Below are 22,335 nucleotides of genomic sequence, written 5' to 3'. Positions count from 1 at the left end.
TATTATCAGTTTTCTTGTCATGTCGTAGCTTTACACTGAATACCTCCGTGATTGAAAACGGCTGGAAATGCAGTACGAATCTATTTCTTTTAATTTCGCGTGTTTCCTACCAGTTTTTAATCATTTCTGGAAAGTATAATTGCGTATTTGAAAGTTTTACCACAATTAGAGAGTTTTCCTACAACTACATACTGGAATCGTCAGCATTTTAACTGATTCACACAGGAAACACCAAAGAAATTCGGCCTCCAATTGTAAACATAAACTGTATAGTCTTCACTTACAGTCTTTCTACACAAATTTTGAGCTGTATAAACCTGAATTCCTAATATTTAAAGCGAACTCAAGTGAAAACTCACCCTAAAATAGACTGAGTTTTAAGTATTATCAGTTTTCTGGTCATGACCCAGCTTCCACTGGTAAACTCCGCGATTGAAAACGGCTCGAAATGTAGTAAGAATAAATTTCCTTTCATTTCAAGTGTTTCTTATAAAATTTTTATCATACTGGAAACAATAATTGCGTATTTGAAGAGTTTTACCACAATTAGAGAGTGTTCCTACAACTACATACTTTATCATCAGCATTTTAACTGATTCACACAGGAAACACCAGAGAAATTCGGCCTCCAATTGTTAACATAAACAGTATAGTCTTCACGTACAGTCTTTCTACACAAATTTTGAGCTGAATAAACCTGAATTCCTAATATTTGAAAGCGAACTGAAGTGAAAACTCACCCTAAACTAGACGGAGTTGTAAGTATTATCAGTTTGATGGTCATGACCCAGCTTTCCACTGGTAAACTCCGTGATTGAAAACGGCTGGAAATGTAGTAAGAATAAATTTCCTTTCATTTCAAGTGTTTCTTACAAGTTTTTTATCATTTCTGGAACTTATAATTGCGTATTTGAAGAGTTTTACCACAATTAGAGAGTGTTCCTACAACTATATACTGGATTCGTCAGCATTTTAACTGATTCACACAGAAAACGCCAGAGAAATTAGGCCTCAAATGTAAACATAAACAGTATATTGCACACTTACAGTCTTCCTAAACAAATTTTGAGCTGTATAAACCTGAAATCCTAATATTTGAAAGCCAATTCAAGTGAAAACTCTCCATAAACTAGCCGGAGTTGTAAATATTATCAGTTTTCTTGTCATGTCGTAGCTTTTCACTGAAAACCTCCTTGATTGAAAACGGCTGGAAATGCAGTACGAATCTATTTCTTTTAATTTCACGTGTTTCCTACCAGTTTTTAATCATTTCTGGAAACTATAATTGCGTATTTGAAAGTTTTACCACAATTAGAGAGTTTTCCTACAACTACATACTGGAATCGTCAGCATTTTAACTGATTCACACAGGAAACACCAAAGAAATTCGGCCTCCAATTGTAAACATAAACTGTATAGTCTTCACTTACAGTCTTTCTACACAAATTTTGAGCTGTATAAACCTGAATTCCTAATATTTAAAGCGAACTCAAGTGAAAACTCACCCTAAAATAGACTGAGTTTTAAGTATTATCAGTTTTCTGGTCATGACCCAGCTTCCACTGGTAAACTCCGTGATTGAAAACGGCTGGAAATGTAGTAAGAATAAATTTCCTTTCATTTCAAGTGTTTCTTACAAGTTTTTTATCATTTCTGGAAACTATAATTGCGTATTTGAAGAGTTTTACCACAATTAGAGAGTGTTCCTACAACTATATACTGGAATCGTCAGCATTTTAACTGATTCACACAGAAAACGCCAGAGAAATTAGGCCTCAAGTTTAAACATAAACAGTATATTGCACACTTACAGTCTTTCTATACAAATTTTGAGCTGTATAAACCTGAAATTCTAATATTTGAAAGCCAATTCAAGTGAAAACTCTCCCTAAACTAGCCGGAGTTGTAAATATTATCATTTTTCTGGCTATGTCCCACCTTTCCACTGGTAACCTCCGTGATTGAAAACGGCTGGAAATGTAGTAAGAATAAATTTCCTTTCATTTCAAGTGTTTCTTACAAGTTTTTTATCATTTCTGGAACTTATAATTGCGTATTTGAAGAGTTTTACCACAATTAGAGAGTCTTCCTACAACTATATACTGGAAAGGGCAGCATTTTAACTGATTCACACAGAGAACGCCAGAGAAATTAGGCCTCAAATGTACACATAAACAGTATATTGCACACTTACAGTCTTTCTACACAAATTTTGAGCTGAATAAACGTGAATTCCTAATATTTGAAAGGGAACTCAAGTGAAAACTCACCCTAAACTAGACGGAGTTGTAAGTATTATCAGTTTTCTGGTCATGACCCAGCTTTCCACTAGTAAACTCCGTGATTGAAAACGGCTGGAAATGTAGTAAGAATAAATTTCCTTTCATTTCAAGTGTTTCTTACAAGTTTTTTATCATTTCTGGAACTTATAATTGCGTATTTGAAGAGTTTTACCACAATTAGAGAGTGTTCCTACAACTATATACTGGATTCGTCAGCATTTTAACTGATTCACACAGAAAACGCCAGAGAAATTCGGCCTCAAATGTAAACATAAACAGTATATTGCACACTTACAGTCTTCCTACACAAATTTTGAGCTGTATAAACCTGAAATCCTAATATTTGAAAGCCAATTCAAGTGAAAACTCTCCATAAACCAGCCGGAGTTGTAAATATTATCAGTTTTCTTGTCATGTCATACCTTTACACTGAAAACCTCCGTGATTGAAAACGGCTGAAAATGCAGTACAAATCTATTTCTTTTAATTTCACTTGTTTCCTACAAGTTTTTTATCATTTCTGGAAACTATAATTGCGTATTTGAAGAGTTTTACCACAATTAGAGAGTGTTCCTACAACTATATATTGGAATCGGCAGCATTTTAACTGATTCACACAGAAAACGCCAGAGAAATTAGGCCTCAAATGTCAACATAAACAGTATATTGCACACTTACAGTCTTCCTACACAAATTTTGAGCTGTATAAACCTGAAATCCTAATATTTGAAAGCCAATTCAAGTGAAAACTCTCCATAAACTAGCCGGAGTTGTAAATATTATCAGTTTTCTGGCTATGTGCCACCTTTCCACTGGGAACCTCCGTGATTGAAAACGGCTGGAAATGTAGTAAGAATAAATTTCCTTTCATTTCAAGTGTTTCTTACAAGTTTTTTATCATTTCTGGAACTTATAATTGCGTATTTGAAGAGTTTTACCACAATTAGAGAGTGTTCCTACAACTATATACTGGAATGGGCAGCATTTTAACTGATTCACAAGAGAACGCCAGAGAAATTAGGCCTCAAATGTAAACATAAACAGTATATTGCACACTTACAGTCTTCCTACACAAATTTTGAGCTGTATAAACCTGAAATCCTAATATTTGAAAGCCAATTCAAGTGAAAACTCTCCATAAACCAGCCGGAGTTGTAAATATTATCAGTTTTCTTGTCATGTCATACCTTTACACTGAAAACCTCCGTGATTGAAAATGGCTGAAAATGCAGTACAAATCTATTTCTTTTAATTTCACTTGTTTCCTACAAGTTTTTTATCATTTCTGGAAACTATAATTGCGTATTTGAAGAGTTTTACCACAATTAGAGAGTGTTCCTACAACTATATATTGGAATCGGCAGCATTTTAACTGATTCACACAGAAAACGCCAGAGAAATTAGGCCTCAAATGTAAACATAAACAGTATATTGCACACTTACAGTCTTCCTACACAAATTTTGAGCTGTATAAACCTGAAATCCTAATATTTGAAAGCCAATTCAAGTGAAAACTCTCCATAAACTAGCCAGAGTTGTAAATATTATCAGTTTTCTTGTCATGTCGTAGCTTTACACTGAATACCTCCGTGATTGAAAACGGCTGGAAATGCAGTACGAATCTATTTCTTTTAATTTCGCGTGTTTCCTACCAGTTTTTAATCATTTCTGGAAAGTATAATTGCGTATTTGAAAGTTTTACCACAATTAGAGAGTTTTCCTACAACTACATACTGGAATCGTCAGCATTTTAACTGATTCACACAGGAAACACCAAAGAAATTCGGCCTCCAATTGTAAACATAAACTGTATAGTCTTCACTTACAGTCTTTCTACACAAATTTTGAGCTGTATAAACCTGAATTCCTAATATTTAAAGCGAACTCAAGTGAAAACTCACCCTAAAATAGACTGAGTTTTAAGTATTATCAGTTTTCTGGTCATGACCCAGCTTCCACTGGTAAACTCCGCGATTGAAAACGGCTCGAAATGTAGTAAGAATAAATTTCCTTTCATTTCAAGTGTTTCTTATAAAATTTTTATCATACTGGAAACAATAATTGCGTATTTGAAGAGTTTTACCACAATTAGAGAGTGTTCCTACAACTACATACTTTATCATCAGCATTTTAACTGATTCACACAGGAAACACCAGAGAAATTCGGCCTCCAATTGTTAACATAAACAGTATAGTCTTCACGTACAGTCTTTCTACACAAATTTTGAGCTGAATAAACCTGAATTCCTAATATTTGAAAGCGAACTGAAGTGAAAACTCACCCTAAACTAGACGGAGTTGTAAGTATTATCAGTTTGATGGTCATGACCCAGCTTTCCACTGGTAAACTCCGTGATTGAAAACGGCTGGAAATGTAGTAAGAATAAATTTCCTTTCATTTCAAGTGTTTCTTACAAGTTTTTTATCATTTCTGGAACTTATAATTGCGTATTTGAAGAGTTTTACCACAATTAGAGAGTGTTCCTACAACTATATACTGGATTCGTCAGCATTTTAACTGATTCACACAGAAAACGCCAGAGAAATTAGGCCTCAAATGTAAACATAAACAGTATATTGCACACTTACAGTCTTCCTAAACAAATTTTGAGCTGTATAAACCTGAAATCCTAATATTTGAAAGCCAATTCAAGTGAAAACTCTCCATAAACTAGCCGGAGTTGTAAATATTATCAGTTTTCTTGTCATGTCGTAGCTTTTCACTGAAAACCTCCTTGATTGAAAACGGCTGGAAATGCAGTACGAATCTATTTCTTTTAATTTCACGTGTTTCCTACCAGTTTTTAATCATTTCTGGAAACTATAATTGCGTATTTGAAAGTTTTACCACAATTAGAGAGTTTTCCTACAACTACATACTGGAATCGTCAGCATTTTAACTGATTCACACAGGAAACACCAAAGAAATTCGGCCTCCAATTGTAAACATAAACTGTATAGTCTTCACTTACAGTCTTTCTACACAAATTTTGAGCTGTATAAACCTGAATTCCTAATATTTAAAGCGAACTCAAGTGAAAACTCACCCTAAAATAGACTGAGTTTTAAGTATTATCAGTTTTCTGGTCATGACCCAGCTTCCACTGGTAAACTCCGTGATTGAAAACGGCTGGAAATGTAGTAAGAATAAATTTCCTTTCATTTCAAGTGTTTCTTACAAGTTTTTTATCATTTCTGGAAACTATAATTGCGTATTTGAAGAGTTTTACCACAATTAGAGAGTGTTCCTACAACTATATACTGGAATCGTCAGCATTTTAACTGATTCACACAGAAAACGCCAGAGAAATTAGGCCTCAAGTTTAAACATAAACAGTATATTGCACACTTACAGTCTTTCTATACAAATTTTGAGCTCTATAAACCTGAAATTCTAATATTTGAAAGCCAATTCAAGTGAAAACTCTCCCTAAACTAGCCGGAGTTGTAAATATTATCATTTTTCTGGCTATGTCCCACCTTTCCACTGGTAACCTCCGTGATTGAAAACGGCTGGAAATGTAGTAAGAATAAATTTCCTTTCATTTCAAGTGTTTCTTACAAGTTTTTTATCATTTCTGGAACTTATAATTGCGTATTTGAAGAGTTTTACCACAATTAGAGAGTCTTCCTACAACTATATACTGGAAAGGGCAGCATTTTAACTGATTCACACAGAGAACGCCAGAGAAATTAGGCCTCAAATGTACACATAAACAGTATATTGCACACTTACAGTCTTTCTACACAAATTTTGAGCTGAATAAACGTGAATTCCTAATATTTGAAAGGGAACTCAAGTGAAAACTCACCCTAAACTAGACGGAGTTGTAAGTATTATCAGTTTTCTGGTCATGACCCAGCTTTCCACTAGTAAACTCCGTGATTGAAAACGGCTGGAAATGTAGTAAGAATAAATTTCCTTTCATTTCAAGTGTTTCTTACAAGTTTTTTATCATTTCTGGAACTTATAATTGCGTATTTGAAGAGTTTTACCACAATTAGAGAGTGTTCCTACAACTATATACTGGATTCGTCAGCATTTTAACTGATTCACACAGAAAACGCCAGAGAAATTCGGCCTCAAATGTAAACATAAACAGTATATTGCACACTTACAGTCTTCCTACACAAATTTTGAGCTGTATAAACCTGAAATCCTAATATTTGAAAGCCAATTCAAGTGAAAACTCTCCATAAACCAGCCGGAGTTGTAAATATTATCAGTTTTCTTGTCATGTCATACCTTTACACTGAAAACCTCCGTGATTGAAAACGGCTGAAAATGCAGTACAAATCTATTTCTTTTAATTTCACTTGTTTCCTACAAGTTTTTTATCATTTCTGGAAACTATAATTGCGTATTTGAAGAGTTTTACCACAATTAGAGAGTGTTCCTACAACTATATATTGGAATCGGCAGCATTTTAACTGATTCACACAGAAAACGCCAGAGAAATTAGGCCTCAAATGTCAACATAAACAGTATATTGCACACTTACAGTCTTCCTACACAAATTTTGAGCTGTATAAACCTGAAATCCTAATATTTGAAAGCCAATTCAAGTGAAAACTCTCCATAAACTAGCCGGAGTTGTAAATATTATCAGTTTTCTGGCTATGTGCCACCTTTCCACTGGGAACCTCCGTGATTGAAAACGGCTGGAAATGTAGTAAGAATAAATTTCCTTTCATTTCAAGTGTTTCTTACAAGTTTTTTATCATTTCTGGAACTTATAATTGCGTATTTGAAGAGTTTTACCACAATTAGAGAGTGTTCCTACAACTATATAATGGAATGGGCAGCATTTTAACTGATTCACAAGAGAACGCCAGAGAAATTAGGCCTCAAATGTAAACATAAACAGTATATTGCACACTTACAGTCTTTCTACACAAATTTTGAGCTGAATAAACCTGAATTCCTAATATTTGAAAGGGAACTCAAGTGAAAACTCACCCTAAACTAGACGGAGTTGTAAGTATTATCAGTTTTCTGATCATGACCCAGCTTTCCACTGGTAAACTCCGTGATTGAAAACGGCTGGAAATGTAGTAAGAATAAATTTCCTTTCATTTCAAGTGTTTCTTACAAGTTTTTTTTTATCATTTCTGGAACTTATAATTGCGTATTTGAAGAGTTTTACCACAATTACAGAGTGTTCCTACAACTATATACTGGATTCGTCAGCATTTTAAGTGATTCACAAAGAAAACGCCAGAGAAATTAGGCCTCAAATGTAAACATAAACAGTATATTGCACACTTACAGTCTTCCTACACAAATTTTGAGCTGTATAAACCTGAAATCCTAATATTTGAAAGCTAATTCAAGTGAAAACTCTCCATAAACTAGCCGGAGTTGTAAATATTATCAGTTTTCTTGTCATGTCGTAGCTTTACACTGAAAACCTCCGTGATTGAAAACGGCTGGAAATGCAGTACGAATCTATTTCTTTTAATTTCACGTGTTTCCTACCAGTTTTTAATCATTTCTGGAAAGTATAATTGCGTATTTGAAAGTTTTACCACAATTAGAGAGTTTTCCTACAACTACATACTGGAATCGTCAGCATTTTAACTGATTCACACAGGAAACACCAAAGAAATTCGGCCTCCAATTGTAAACATAAACTGTATAGTCTTCACTTACAGTCTTTCTACACAAATTTTGAGCTGTATAAACCTGAATTCCTAATATTTAAAGCGAACTCAAGTGAAAACTCACCCTAAAATAGACTGAGTTTTAAGTATTATCAGTTTTCTGGTCATGACCCAGCTTCCACTGGTAAACTCCGTGATTGAAAACGGCTGGAAATGTAGTAAGAATAAATTTCCTTTCATTTCAAGTGTTTCTTACAAGTTTTTTATCATTTCTGGAAACAATAATTGCGTATTTTAAGAGTTTTACCACAATTAGAGAGTGTTCCTACAACTATATACTGGAATTGGCAGCATTTTAACTGATTCACACAGAAAACGCCAGAGAAATTCGGCCTCCAATTGTAAACATAAACAGTATAGTCTTCACGTACAGTCTTTCTACACAAATTTTGAGCTGAATAAACCTGAATTCCTAATATTTGAAAGCCAATTCAAGTGAAAACTCACCCTAAACTAGACGGAGTTGTAAGTATTATCAGTTTGCTGGTCATGACCCAGCTTTCCACTGGTAAACTCCGTGATTGAAAACGGCTGGAAATGTAGTAAGAATAAATTTCCTTTCATTTCAAGTGTTTCTTACAAGTTTTTTATCATTTCTGGAAACAATAATTGCGTATTTGAAGAGTTTTACCACAATTAGAGAGTGTTCCTACAACTGTATACTGGAATCGGCAGCATTTTAACTGATTCACACAGAAAACGCCAGAGAAATTAGGCCTCAAATGTCAACATAAACAGTATATTGCACACTTACAGTCTTCCTACACAAATTTTGAGCTGTATAAACCTGAAATCCTAATATTTGAAAGCCAATTCAAGTGAAAACTCTCCATAAACTAGTCGGAGTTGTAAATATTATCAGTTTTCTGGCTATGTGCCACCTTTCCACTGGTAACCTCCATGATTGAAAACGGCTGGAAATGTAGTAAGAATCTATTTGCTTTCATTTCAAGTGTTTCTTACAAGTTTTTTATCATTTCTGGAAACAATAATTGCGTATTTGAAGAGTTTTACCACAATTAGAGAGTGTTCCTACAACTGTATACTGGAATCGGCAGCATTTTAACTGATTCACACAGAAAACGCCAGAGAAATTAGGCCTCAAATGTCAACATAAACAGTATATTGCACACTTACAGTCTTCCTACACAAATTTTGAGCTGTATAAACCTGAAATCCTAATATTTGAAAGCCAATTCAAGTGAAAACTCTCCATAAACCAGCCGGAGTTGTAAATATTATCAGTTTTCTTGTCATGTCATACCTTTACACTGAAAACCTCCGTGATTGAAAACGGCTGAAAATGCAGTACAAATCTATTTCTTTTAATTTCACTTGTTTCCTACAAGTTTTTTATCATTTCTGGAAACTATAATTGCGTATTTGAAGAGTTTTACCACAATTAGAGAGTGTTCCTACAACTATATATTGGAATCGGCAGCATTTTAACTGATTCACACAGAAAACGCCAGAGAAATTAGGCCTCAAATGTCAACATAAACAGTATATTGCACACTTACAGTCTTCCTACACAAATTTTGAGCTGTATAAACCTGAAATCCTAATATTTGAAAGCCAATTCAAGTGAAAACTCTCCATAAACTAGCCGGAGTTGTAAATATTATCAGTTTTCTGGCTATGTGCCACCTTTCCACTGGGAACCTCCGTGATTGAAAACGGCTGGAAATGTAGTAAGAATAAATTTCCTTTCATTTCAAGTGTTTCTTACAAGTTTTTTATCATTTCTGGAACTTATAATTGCGTATTTGAAGAGTTTTACCACAATTAGAGAGTGTTCCTACAACTATATACTGGAATGGGCAGCATTTTAACTGATTCACAAGAGAACGCCAGAGAAATTAGGCCTCAAATGTAAACATAAACAGTATATTGCACACTTACAGTCTTTCTACACAAATTTTGAGCTGAATAAACCTGAATTCCTAATATTTGAAAGGGAACTCAAGTGAAAACTCACCCTAAACTAGACGGAGTTGTAAGTATTATCAGTTTTCTGATCATGACCCAGCTTTCCACTGGTAAACTCCGTGATTGAAAACGGCTGGAAATGTAGTAAGAATAAATTTCCTTTCATTTCAAGTGTTTCTTACAAGTTTTTTTTTATCATTTCTGGAACTTATAATTGCGTATTTGAAGAGTTTTACCACAATTACAGAGTGTTCCTACAACTATATACTGGATTCGTCAGCATTTTAAGTGATTCACAAAGAAAACGCCAGAGAAATTAGGCCTCAAATGTAAACATAAACAGTATATTGCACACTTACAGTCTTCCTACACAAATTTTGAGCTGTATAAACCTGAAATCCTAATATTTGAAAGCTAATTCAAGTGAAAACTCTCCATAAACTAGCCGGAGTTGTAAATATTATCAGTTTTCTTGTCATGTCGTAGCTTTACACTGAAAACCTCCGTGATTGAAAACGGCTGGAAATGCAGTACGAATCTATTTCTTTTAATTTCACGTGTTTCCTACCAGTTTTTAATCATTTCTGGAAAGTATAATTGCGTATTTGAAAGTTTTACCACAATTAGAGAGTTTTCCTACAACTACATACTGGAATCGTCAGCATTTTAACTGATTCACACAGGAAACACCAAAGAAATTCGGCCTCCAATTGTAAACATAAACTGTATAGTCTTCACTTACAGTCTTTCTACACAAATTTTGAGCTGTATAAACCTGAATTCCTAATATTTAAAGCGAACTCAAGTGAAAACTCACCCTAAAATAGACTGAGTTTTAAGTATTATCAGTTTTCTGGTCATGACCCAGCTTCCACTGGTAAACTCCGTGATTGAAAACGGCTGGAAATGTAGTAAGAATAAATTTCCTTTCATTTCAAGTGTTTCTTACAAGTTTTTTATCATTTCTGGAAACAATAATTGCGTATTTTAAGAGTTTTACCACAATTAGAGAGTGTTCCTACAACTATATACTGGAATTGGCAGCATTTTAACTGATTCACACAGAAAACGCCAGAGAAATTCGGCCTCCAATTGTAAACATAAACAGTATAGTCTTCACGTACAGTCTTTCTACACAAATTTTGAGCTGAATAAACCTGAATTCCTAATATTTGAAAGCCAATTCAAGTGAAAACTCACCCTAAACTAGACGGAGTTGTAAGTATTATCAGTTTGCTGGTCATGACCCAGCTTTCCACTGGTAAACTCCGTGATTGAAAACGGCTGGAAATGTAGTAAGAATAAATTTCCTTTCATTTCAAGTGTTTCTTACAAGTTTTTTATCATTTCTGGAAACAATAATTGCGTATTTGAAGAGTTTTACCACAATTAGAGAGTGTTCCTACAACTGTATACTGGAATCGGCAGCATTTTAACTGATTCACACAGAAAACGCCAGAGAAATTAGGCCTCAAATGTCAACATAAACAGTATATTGCACACTTACAGTCTTCCTACACAAATTTTGAGCTGTATAAACCTGAAATCCTAATATTTGAAAGCCAATTCAAGTGAAAACTCTCCATAAACTAGTCGGAGTTGTAAATATTATCAGTTTTCTGGCTATGTGCCACCTTTCCACTGGTAACCTCCATGATTGAAAACGGCTGGAAATGTAGTAAGAATCTATTTGCTTTTATTTCAAGTGTTTCTTATAAGTTTTTTATCATTACTGGAAACAATAATTGCGTATTTGAAGAGTTTTACCACAATTAGAGAGTGTTCCTACAACTACATACTTTATCATCAGCATTTTAACTGATTCACACAGGAAACACCAGAGAAATTCGGCCTCCAATTGTTAACATAAACAGTATAGTCTTCACGTACAGTCTTTCTACACAAATTTTGAGCTGAATAAACCTGAATTCCTAATATTTGAAAGCGAACTGAAGTGAAAACTCACCCTAAACTAGACGGAGTTGTAAGTATTATCAGTTTTCTGGTCATGACCCAGCTTCCACTGGTAAACTCCGTGATTGAAAACGGCTGGAAATGTAGTACGAATAAATTTCCTTTCAATTCAAGTGTTTCTTACAAGTTTTTTATCATTTCTGGAACTTATAATTGCGTATTTGAAGAGTTTTACCACAATTAGAGAGTGTTCCTACAACTATATACTGGATTCGTCAGCATTTTAACTGATTCACACAGAAAACGCCAGAGAAATTAGGCCTCAAATGTAAACATAAACAGTATATTGCACACTTACAGTCTTCCTAAACAAATTTTGAGCTGTATAAACCTGAAATCCTAATATTTGAAAGCCAATTCAAGTGAAAACTCTCCATAAACTAGCCGGAGTTGTAAATATTATCAGTTTTCTTGTCATGTCATAGCTTTTCACTGAAAACCTCCTTGATTGAAAACGGCTGGAAATGCAGTACGAATCTATTTCTTTTAATTTCACGTGTTTCCTACCAGTTTTTAATCATTTCTGGAAACTATAATTGCGTATTTGAAAGTTTTACCACAATTAGAGAGTTTTCCTACAACTACATACTGGAATCGTCAGCATTTTAACTGATTCACACAGGAAACACCAAAGAAATTCGGCCTCCAATTGTAAACATAAACTGTATAGTCTTCACTTACAGTCTTTCTACACAAATTTTGAGCTGTATAAACCTGAATTCCTAATATTTAAAGCGAACTCAAGTGAAAACTCACCCTAAAATAGACTGAGTTTTAAGTATTATCAGTTTTCTGGTCATGACCCAGCTTCCACTGGTAAACTCCGTGATTGAAAACGGCTGGAAATGTAGTAAGAATAAATTTCCTTTCATTTCAAGTGTTTCTTACAAGTTTTTTTATCATTTCTGGAAACTATAATTGCGTATTTGAAGAGTTTTACCACAATTAGAGAGTGTTCCTACAACTATATACTGGAATCGTCAGCATTTTAACTGATTCACACAGAAAACGCCAGAGAAATTAGGCCTCAAGTTTAAACATAAACAGTATATTGCACACTTACAGTCTTTCTATACAAATTTTGAGCTGTATAAACCTGAAATTCTAATATTTGAAAGCCAATTCAAGTGAAAACTCTCCCTAAACTAGCCGGAGTTGTAAATATTATCATTTTTCTGGCTATGTCCCACCTTTCCACTGGTAACCTCCGTGATTGAAAACGGCTGGAAATGTAGTAAGAATAAATTTCCTTTCATTTCAAGTGTTTCTTACAAGTTTTTTATCATTTCTGGAACTTATAATTGCGTATTTGAAGAGTTTTACCACAATTAGAGAGTCTTCCTACAACTATATACTGGAAAGGGCAGCATTTTAACTGATTCACACAGAGAACGCCAGAGAAATTAGGCCTCAAATGTAAACATAAACAGTATATTGCACACTTACAGTCTTTCTACACAAATTTTGAGCTGAATAAACGTGAATTCCTAATATTTGAAAGGGAACTCAAGTGAAAACTCACCCTAAACTAGACGGAGTTGTAAGTATTATCAGTTTTCTGGTCATGACCCAGCTTTCCACTAGTAAACTCCGTGATTGAAAACGGCTGGAAATGTAGTAAGAATAAATTTCCTTTCATTTCAAGTGTTTCTTACAAGTTTTTTATCATTTCTGGAACTTATAATTGCGTATTTGAAGAGTTTTACCACAATTAGAGAGTGTTCCTACAACTATATACTGGATTCGTCAGCATTTTAACTGATTCACACAGAAAACGCCAGAGAAATTAGGCCTCAAATGTAAACATAAACAGTATATTGCACACTTACAGTCTTCCTACACAAATTTTGAGCTGTATAAACCTGAAATCCTAATATTTGAAAGCCAATTCAAGTGAAAACTCTCCATAAACCAGCCGGAGTTGTAAATATTATCAGTTTTCTTGTCATGTCATACCTTTACACTGAAAACCTCCGTGATTGAAAACGGCTGAAAATGCAGTACAAATCTATTTCTTTTAATTTCACTTGTTTCCTACAAGTTTTTTATCATTTCTGGAAACTATAATTGCGTATTTGAAGAGTTTTACCACAATTAGAGAGTGTTCCTACAACTATATATTGGAATCGGCAGCATTTTAACTGATTCACACAGAAAACGCCAGAGAAATTAGGCCTCAAATGTACACATAAACAGTATATTGCACACTTACAGTCTTCCTACACAAATTTTGAGCTGTATAAACCTGAAATCCTAATATTTGAAAGCCAATTCAAGTGAAAACTCTCCATAAACTAGCCGGAGTTGTAAATATTATCAGTTTTCTGGCTATGTGCCACCTTTCCACTGGTAACCTCCGTGATTGAAAACGGCTGGAAATGTAGTAAGAATAAATTTCCTTTCATTTCAAGTGTTTCTTACAAGTTTTTTATCATTTCTGGAACTTATAATTGCGTATTTGAAGAGTTTTACCACAATTAGAGAGTGTTCCTACAACTATATACTGGAATGGGCAGCATTTTAACTGATTCACAAGAGAACGCCAGAGAAATTAGGCCTCAAATGTAAACATAAACAGTATATTGCACACTTACAGTCTTCCTACACAAATTTTGAGCTGAATAAACCTGAATTCCTAATATTTGAAAGGGAACTCAAGTGAAAACTCACCCTAAACTAGACGGAGTTGTAAGTATTATCAGTTTTCTGATCATGACCCAGCTTTCCACTGGTAAACTCCGTGATTGAAAACGGCTGGAAATGTAGTAAGAATAAATTTCCTTTCATTTCAAGTGTTTCTTACAAGTTTTTTTTTATCATTTCTGGAACTTATAATTGCGTATTTGAAGAGTTTTACCACAATTAGAGAGTGTTCCTACAACTATATACTGGATTCGTCAGCATTTTAAGTGATTCACAAAGAAAACGCCAGAGAAATTAGGCCTCAAATGTAAACATAAACAGTATATTGCACACTTACAGTCTTCCTACACAAATTTTGAGCTGTATAAACCTGAAATCCTAATATTTGAAAGCTAATTCAAGTGAAAACTCTCCATAAACTAGCCGGAGTTGTAAATATTATCAGTTTTCTTGTCATGTCGTAGCTTTACACTGAAAACCTCCGTGATTGAAAACGGCTGGAAAAGCAGTACGAATCTATTTCTTTTAATTTCACGTGTTTCCTACCAGTTTTTAATCATTTCTGGAAAGTATAATTGCGTATTTGAAAGTTTTACCACAATTAGAGAGTTTTCCTACAACTACATACTGGAATCGTCAGCATTTTAACTGATTCACACAGGAAACACCAAAGAAATTCGGCCTCCAATTGTAAACATAAACTGTATAGTCTTCACTTACAGTCTTTCTACACAAATTTTGAGCTGTATAAACCTGAATTCCTAATATTTAAAGCGAACTCAAGTGAAAACTCACCCTAAAATAGACTGAGTTTTAAGTATTATCAGTTTTCTGGTCATGACCCAGCTTCCACTGGTAAACTCCGCGATTGAAAACGGCTCGAAATGTAGTAAGAATAAATTTCCTTTCATTTCAAGTGTTTCTTACAAGTTTTTTATCATTTCTGGAAACTATAATTGCGTATTTGAAGAGTTTTACCACAATTAGAGAGTGTACCTACAACTATATACTGGAATTGGCAGCATTTTAACTGATTCACACAGAAAACGCCAGAGAAATTCGGCCTCCAATTGTAAACATAAACCGTATAGTCTTCACGTACAGTCTTTCTACACAAATTTTGAGCTGAATAAACCTGAATTCCTAATATTTGAAAGCCAATTCAAGTGAAAACTCACCCTAAACTAGACGGAGTTGTAAGTATTATAAGTTTGCTGGTCATGACCCAGCTTTCCACTGGTAAACTCCGTGATTGAAAACGGCTGGAAATGTAGTAAGAATAAATTTCCTTTCATTTCAAGCGTTTCTTACAAGTTTTTTATCATTTCTGGAAACAATAATTGCGTATTTGAAGAGTTTTACCACAATTAGAGAGTGTTCCTACAACTGTATACTGGAATCGGCAGCATTTTAACTGATTCACACAGAAAACGCCAGAGAAATTAGGCCTCAAGTTTAAACATAAACAGTATATTGCACACTTACAGTCTTCCTACACAAATTTTGAGCTGTATAAACCTGAAATCCTAATATTTGAAAGCCAATTCAAGTGAAAACTCTCCATAAACTAGCCGGAGTTGTAAATATTATCAGTTTTCTGGCTATGTGCCACCTTTCCACTGGTAACCTCCGTGATTGAAAACGGCTGGAAATGTAGTAAGAATAAATTTCCTTTCATTTCAAGTGTTTCTTACAAGTTTTTTATCATTTCTGGAACTTATAATTGCGTATTTGAAGAGTTTTACCACAATTAGAGAGTGTTCCTACAACTATATACTGGAATGGGCAGCATTTTAACTGATTCACAAGAGAACGCCAGAGAAATTAGGCCTCAAATGTAAACATAAACAGTATATTGCACACTTACAGTCTTTCTACACAAATTTTGAGCTGAATAAACCTGAATTCCTAATATTTGAAAGCCAATTCAAGTGAAAACTCACCCTAAACTAGACGGAGTTGTAAATATTATCAGTTTTCTGGCTATGTGCCACCTTTCCACTGGTAACCTCCATGATTGAAAACGGCTGGAAATGTAGTAAGAATCTATTTGCTTTTATTTCAAGTGTTTCTTATAAGTTTTTTATCATTACTGGAAACAATAATTGCGTATTTGAAGAGTTTTACCACAATTAGAGAGTGTTCCTACAACTACATACTTTATCATCAGCATTTTAACTGATTCACACAGGAAACACCAGAGAAATTCGGCCTCCAATTGTTAACATAAACAGTATAGTCTTCACGTACAGTCTTTCTACACAAATTTTGAGCTGAATAAACCTGAATTCCTAATATTTGAAAGCGAACTGAAGTGAAAACTCACCCTAAACTAGACGGAGTTGTAAGTATTATCAGTTTTCTGGTCATGACCCAGCTTCCACTGGTAAACTCCGTGATTGAAAACGGCTGGAAATGTAGTACGAATAAATTTCCTTTCATTTCAAGTGTTTCTTACAAGTTTTTTTATCATTTCTGGAACTTATAATTGCGTATTTGAAGAGTTTTACCACAATTAGAGAGTGTTCCTACAACTATATACTGGATTCGTCAGCATTTTAACTGATTCACACAGAAAACGCCAGAGAAATTAGGCCTCAAATGTAAACATAAACAGTATATTGCACACTTACAGTCTTCCTAAACAAATTTTGAGCTGTATAAACCTGAAATCCTAATATTTGAAAGCCAATTCAAGTGAAAACTCTCCATAAACTAGCCGGAGTTGTAAATATTATCAGTTTTCTTGTCATGTCGTAGCTTTTCACTGAAAACCTCCTTGATTGAAAACGGCTGGAAATGCAGTACGAATCTATTTCTTTTAATTTCACGTGTTTCCTACCAGTTTTTAATCATTTCTGGAAACTATAATTGCGTATTTGAAAGTTTTACCACAATTAGAGAGTGTTCCTACAACTACATACTGGAATCGTCAGCATTTTAACTGATTCACACAGGAAACACCAAAGAAATTCGGCCTCCAATTGTAAACATAAGCTGTATAGTCTTCACTTACAGTCTTTCTACACAAATTTTGAGCTGTATAAACCTGAATTCCTAATATTTAAAGCGAACTCAAGTGAAAACTCACCCTAAAATAGACTGAGTTTTAAGTATTATCAGTTTTCTGGTCATGACCCAGCTTCCACTGGTAAACTCCGTGATTGAAAACGGCTGGAAATGTAGTAAGAATAAATTTCCTTTCATTTCAAGTGTTTCTTACAAGTTTTTTATCATTTCTGGAAACTATAATTGCGTATTTGAAGAGTTTTACCACAATTAGAGAGTGTTCCTACAACTATATACTGGAATCGTCAGCATTTTAACTGATTCACACAGAAAACGCCAGAGAAATTAGGCCTCAAGTTTAAACATAAACAGTATATTGCACACTTACAGTCTTTCTATACAAATTTTGAGCTGTATAAACCTGAAATTCTAATATTTGAAAGCCAATTCAAGTGAAAACTCTCCCTAAACTAGCCGGAGTTGTAAATATTATCATTTTTCTGGCTATGTCCCACCTTTCCACTGGTAACCTCCGTGATTGAAAACGGCTGGAAATGTAGTAAGAATAAATTTCCTTTCATTTCAAGTGTTTCTTACAAGTTTTTTATCATTTCTGGAACTTATAATTGCGTATTTGAAGAGTTTTACCACAATTAGAGAGTCTTCCTACAACTATATACTGGAAAGGGCAGCATTTTAACTGATTCACACAGAGAACGCCAGAGAAATTAGGCCTCAAATGTAAACATAAACAGTATATTGCACACTTACAGTCTTTCTACACAAATTTTGAGCTGAATAAACGTGAATTCCTAATATTTGAAAGGGAACTCAAGTGAAAACTCACCCTAAACTAGACGGAGTTGTAAGTATTATCAGTTTTCTGGTCATGACCCAGCTTTCCACTAGTAAACTCCGTGATTGAAAACGGCTGGAAATGTAGTAAGAATAAATTTCCTTTCATTTCAAGTGTTTCTTACAAGTTTTTTATCATTTCTGGAACTTATAATTGCGTATTTGAAGAGTTTTACCACAATTAGAGAGTGTTCCTACAACTATATACTGGATTCGTCAGCATTTTAACTGATTCACACAGAAAACGCCAGAGAAATTAGGCCTCAAATGTAAACATAAACAGTATATTGCACACTTACAGTCTTCCTACACAAATTTTGAGCTGTATAAACCTGAAATCCTAATATTTGAAAGCCAATTCAAGTGAAAACTCTCCATAAACCAGCCGGAGTTGTAAATATTATCAGTTTTCTTGTCATGTCATAACTTTACACTGAAAACCTCCGTGATTGAAAACGGCTGAAAATGCAGTACAAATCTATTTCTTTTAATTTCACTTGTTTCCTACAAGTTTTTTATCATTTCTGGAAACTATAATTGCGTATTTGAAGAGTTTTACCACAATTAGAGAGTGTTCCTACAACTATATATTGGAATCGGCAGCATTTTAACTGATTCACACAGAAAACGCCAGAGAAATTAGGCCTCAAATGTACACATAAACAGTATATTGCACACTTACAGTCTTCCTACACAAATTTTGAGCTGTATAAACCTGAAATCCTAATATTTGAAAGCCAATTCAAGTGAAAACTCTCCATAAACTAGCCGGAGTTGTAAATATTATCAGTTTTCTGGCTATGTGCCACCTTTCCACTGGTAACCTCCGTGATTGAAAACGGCTGGAAATGTAGTAAGAATAAATTTCCTTTCATTTCAAGTGTTTCTTACAAGTTTTTTTTTATCATTTCTGGAACTTATAATTGCGTATTTGAAGAGTTTTACCACAATTACAGAGTGTTCTTACAACTATATACTGGATTCGTCAGCATTTTAAGTGATTCACAAAGAAAACGCCAGAGAAATTAGGCCTCAAATGTAAACATAAACATTATATTGCACACTTACAGTCTTCCTACACAAATTTTGAGCTGTATAAACCTGAAAGCCTAATATTTGAAAGCTAATTCAAGTGAAAACTCTCCATAAACTAGCCGGAGTTGTAAATATTATCAGTTTTCTTGTCATGTCGTAGCTTTACACTGAAAACCTCCGTGATTGAAAACGGCTGGAAAAGCAGTACGAATCTATTTCTTTTAATTTCACGTGTTTCCTACCAGTTTTTAATCATTTCTGGAAAGTATAATTGCGTATTTGAAAGTTTTACCACAATTAGAGAGTTTTCCTACAACTACATACTGGAATCGTCAGCATTTTAACTGATTCACACAGGAAACACCAAAGAAATTCGGCCTCCAATTGTAAACATAAACTGTATAGTCTTCACTTACAGTCTTTCTACACAAATTTTGAGCTGTATAAACCTGAATTCCTAATATTTAAAGCGAACTCAAGTGAAAACTCACCCTAAAATAGACTGAGTTTTAAGTATTATCAGTTTTCTGGTCATGACCCAGCTTCCACTGGTAAACTCCGCGATTGAAAACGGCTCGAAATGTAGTAAGAATAAATTTCCTTTCATTTCAAGTGTTTCTTACAAGTTTTTTATCATTTCTGGAAACAATAATTGCGTATTTGAAGAGTTTTACCACAATTAGAGAGTGTTCCTACAACTATATACTGGAATTGGCAGCATTTTAACTGATTCACACAGAAAACGCCAGAGAAATTCGGCCTCCAATTGTAAACATAAACAGTATAGTCTTCACGTACAGTCTTTCTACACAAATTTTGAGCTGAATAAACCTGAATTCCTAATATTTGAAAGCCAATTCAAGTGAAAACTCACCCTAAACTAGACGGAGTTGTAAGTATTATCAGTTTGCTGGTCATGACCCAGCTTTCCACTGGTAAACTCCGTGATTGAAAACGGCTGGAAATGTAGTAAGAATAAATTTCCTTTCATTTCAAGTGTTTCTTACAAGTTTTTTATCATTTCTGGAAACAATAATTGCGTATTTGAAGAGTTTTACCACAATTAGAGAGTGTTCCTACAACTGTATACTGGAATCGGCAGCATTTTAACTGATTCACACAGAAAACGCCAGAGAAATTAGGCCTCAAATGTCAACATAAACAGTATATTGCACACTTACAGTCTTCCTACACAAATTTTGAGCTGTATAAACCTGAAATCCTAATATTTGAAAGCCAATTCAAGTGAAAACTCTCCATAAACTAGCCGGAGTTGTAAATATTATCAGTTTTCTGGCTATGTGCCACCTTTCCACTGGTAACCTCCATGATTGAAAACGGCTGGAAATGTAGTAAGAATCTATTTGCTTTTATTTCAAGTGTTTCTTATAAGTTTTTTATCATTACTGGAAACAATAATTGCGTATTTGAAGAGTTTTACCACAATTAGAGAGTGTTCCTACAACTACATACTTTATCATCAGCATTTTAACTGATTCACACAGGAAACACCAGAGAAATTCGGCCTCCAATTGTTAACATAAACAGTATAGTCTTCACGTACAGACTTTCTACACAAATTTTGAGCTGAATAAACCTGAATTCCTAATATTTGAAAGCGAACTGAAGTGAAAACTCACCCTAAACTAGACGGAGTTGTAAGTATTATCAGTTTTCTGGTCATGACCCAGCTTCCACTGGTAAACTCCGTGATTGAAAACGGCTGGAAATGTAGTACGAATAAATTTCCTTTCATTTCAAGTGTTTCTTACAAGTTTTTTATCATTTCTGGAACTTATAATTGCGTATTTGAAGAGTTTTACCACAATTAGAGAGTGTTCCTACAACTATATACTGGATTCGTCAGCATTTTAACTGATTCACAGAGAAAACGCCAGAGAAATTAGGCCTCAATTGTAAACATAAACAGTATATTGCACACTTACCGTCTTCCTACACTTACTTTGAGCTGTCTAAACCTGAAATCCTAATCTTTGAAAGCCAATTCAAGTGAAAACTCTCCATAAACCAGCCGGAGTTGTAAATATTATCAGTTTTCAGGTCATGTCGTACCTTTACACTGAAAACCTCCGTGATTGAAAACGGCTGAAAATGCAGTACAAATCTATTTCTTTTAATTTCACTTGTTTCCTACAAGTTTTTATCATTTCTGGAAACTATAATTGCTTATTTGAAGAGTTTTACCACAATTAGAGTGTGTTCCTACAACTATATATTGGAATCGGCAGCATTTTAACTGATTCACACAGAAAACGCCAGAGAAATTAGGCCTCAAATGTACACATAAACAGTATATTGCACACTTACAGTCTTCCTACACAAATTTTGAGCTGTATAAACCTGAAATCCTAATATTTGAAAGCCAATTCAAGTGAAAACTCTCCATAAACTAGCCGGAGTTGTAAATATTATCAGTTTTCTGGCTATGTGCCCCCTTTCCACTGGTAACCTCCGTGATTGAAAACGGCTGGAAATGTAGTAAGAATAAATTTCCTTTCATTTCAAGTGTTTCTTACAAGTTTTTTATCATTTCTGGAACTTATAATTGCGTATTTGAAGAGTTTTACCACAATTAGAGAGTGTTCCTACAACTATATACTGGATTCGTCAGCATTTTAAGTGATTCACAAAGAAAACGCCAGAGAAATTAGGCCTCAAATGTCAACATAAACAGTCTATTGCACACTTACAGTCTTCCTACACAAATTTTGAGCTGTATAAACCTGAAATCCTAATATTTGAAAGCCAATTCAAGTGAAAACTCTCCATAAACTAGCCGGAGTTGTAAATATTATCAGTTTTCTTGTCATGTCGTAGCTTTACACTGAAATCCTCCGTGATTGAAAACGGCTGGAAATGCAGTACGAATCTATTTCTTTTAATTTCACGTGTTTCCTACCAGTTTTTAATCATTTCTGGAAAG

This window comes from Myotis daubentonii, chromosome X (assembly GCF_963259705.1).
Source record: "Myotis daubentonii chromosome X, mMyoDau2.1, whole genome shotgun sequence".
NCBI lineage: Eukaryota > Metazoa > Chordata > Mammalia > Chiroptera > Vespertilionidae > Myotis > Myotis daubentonii.
Note: the sequence above shows the minus strand (reverse complement) of the source record.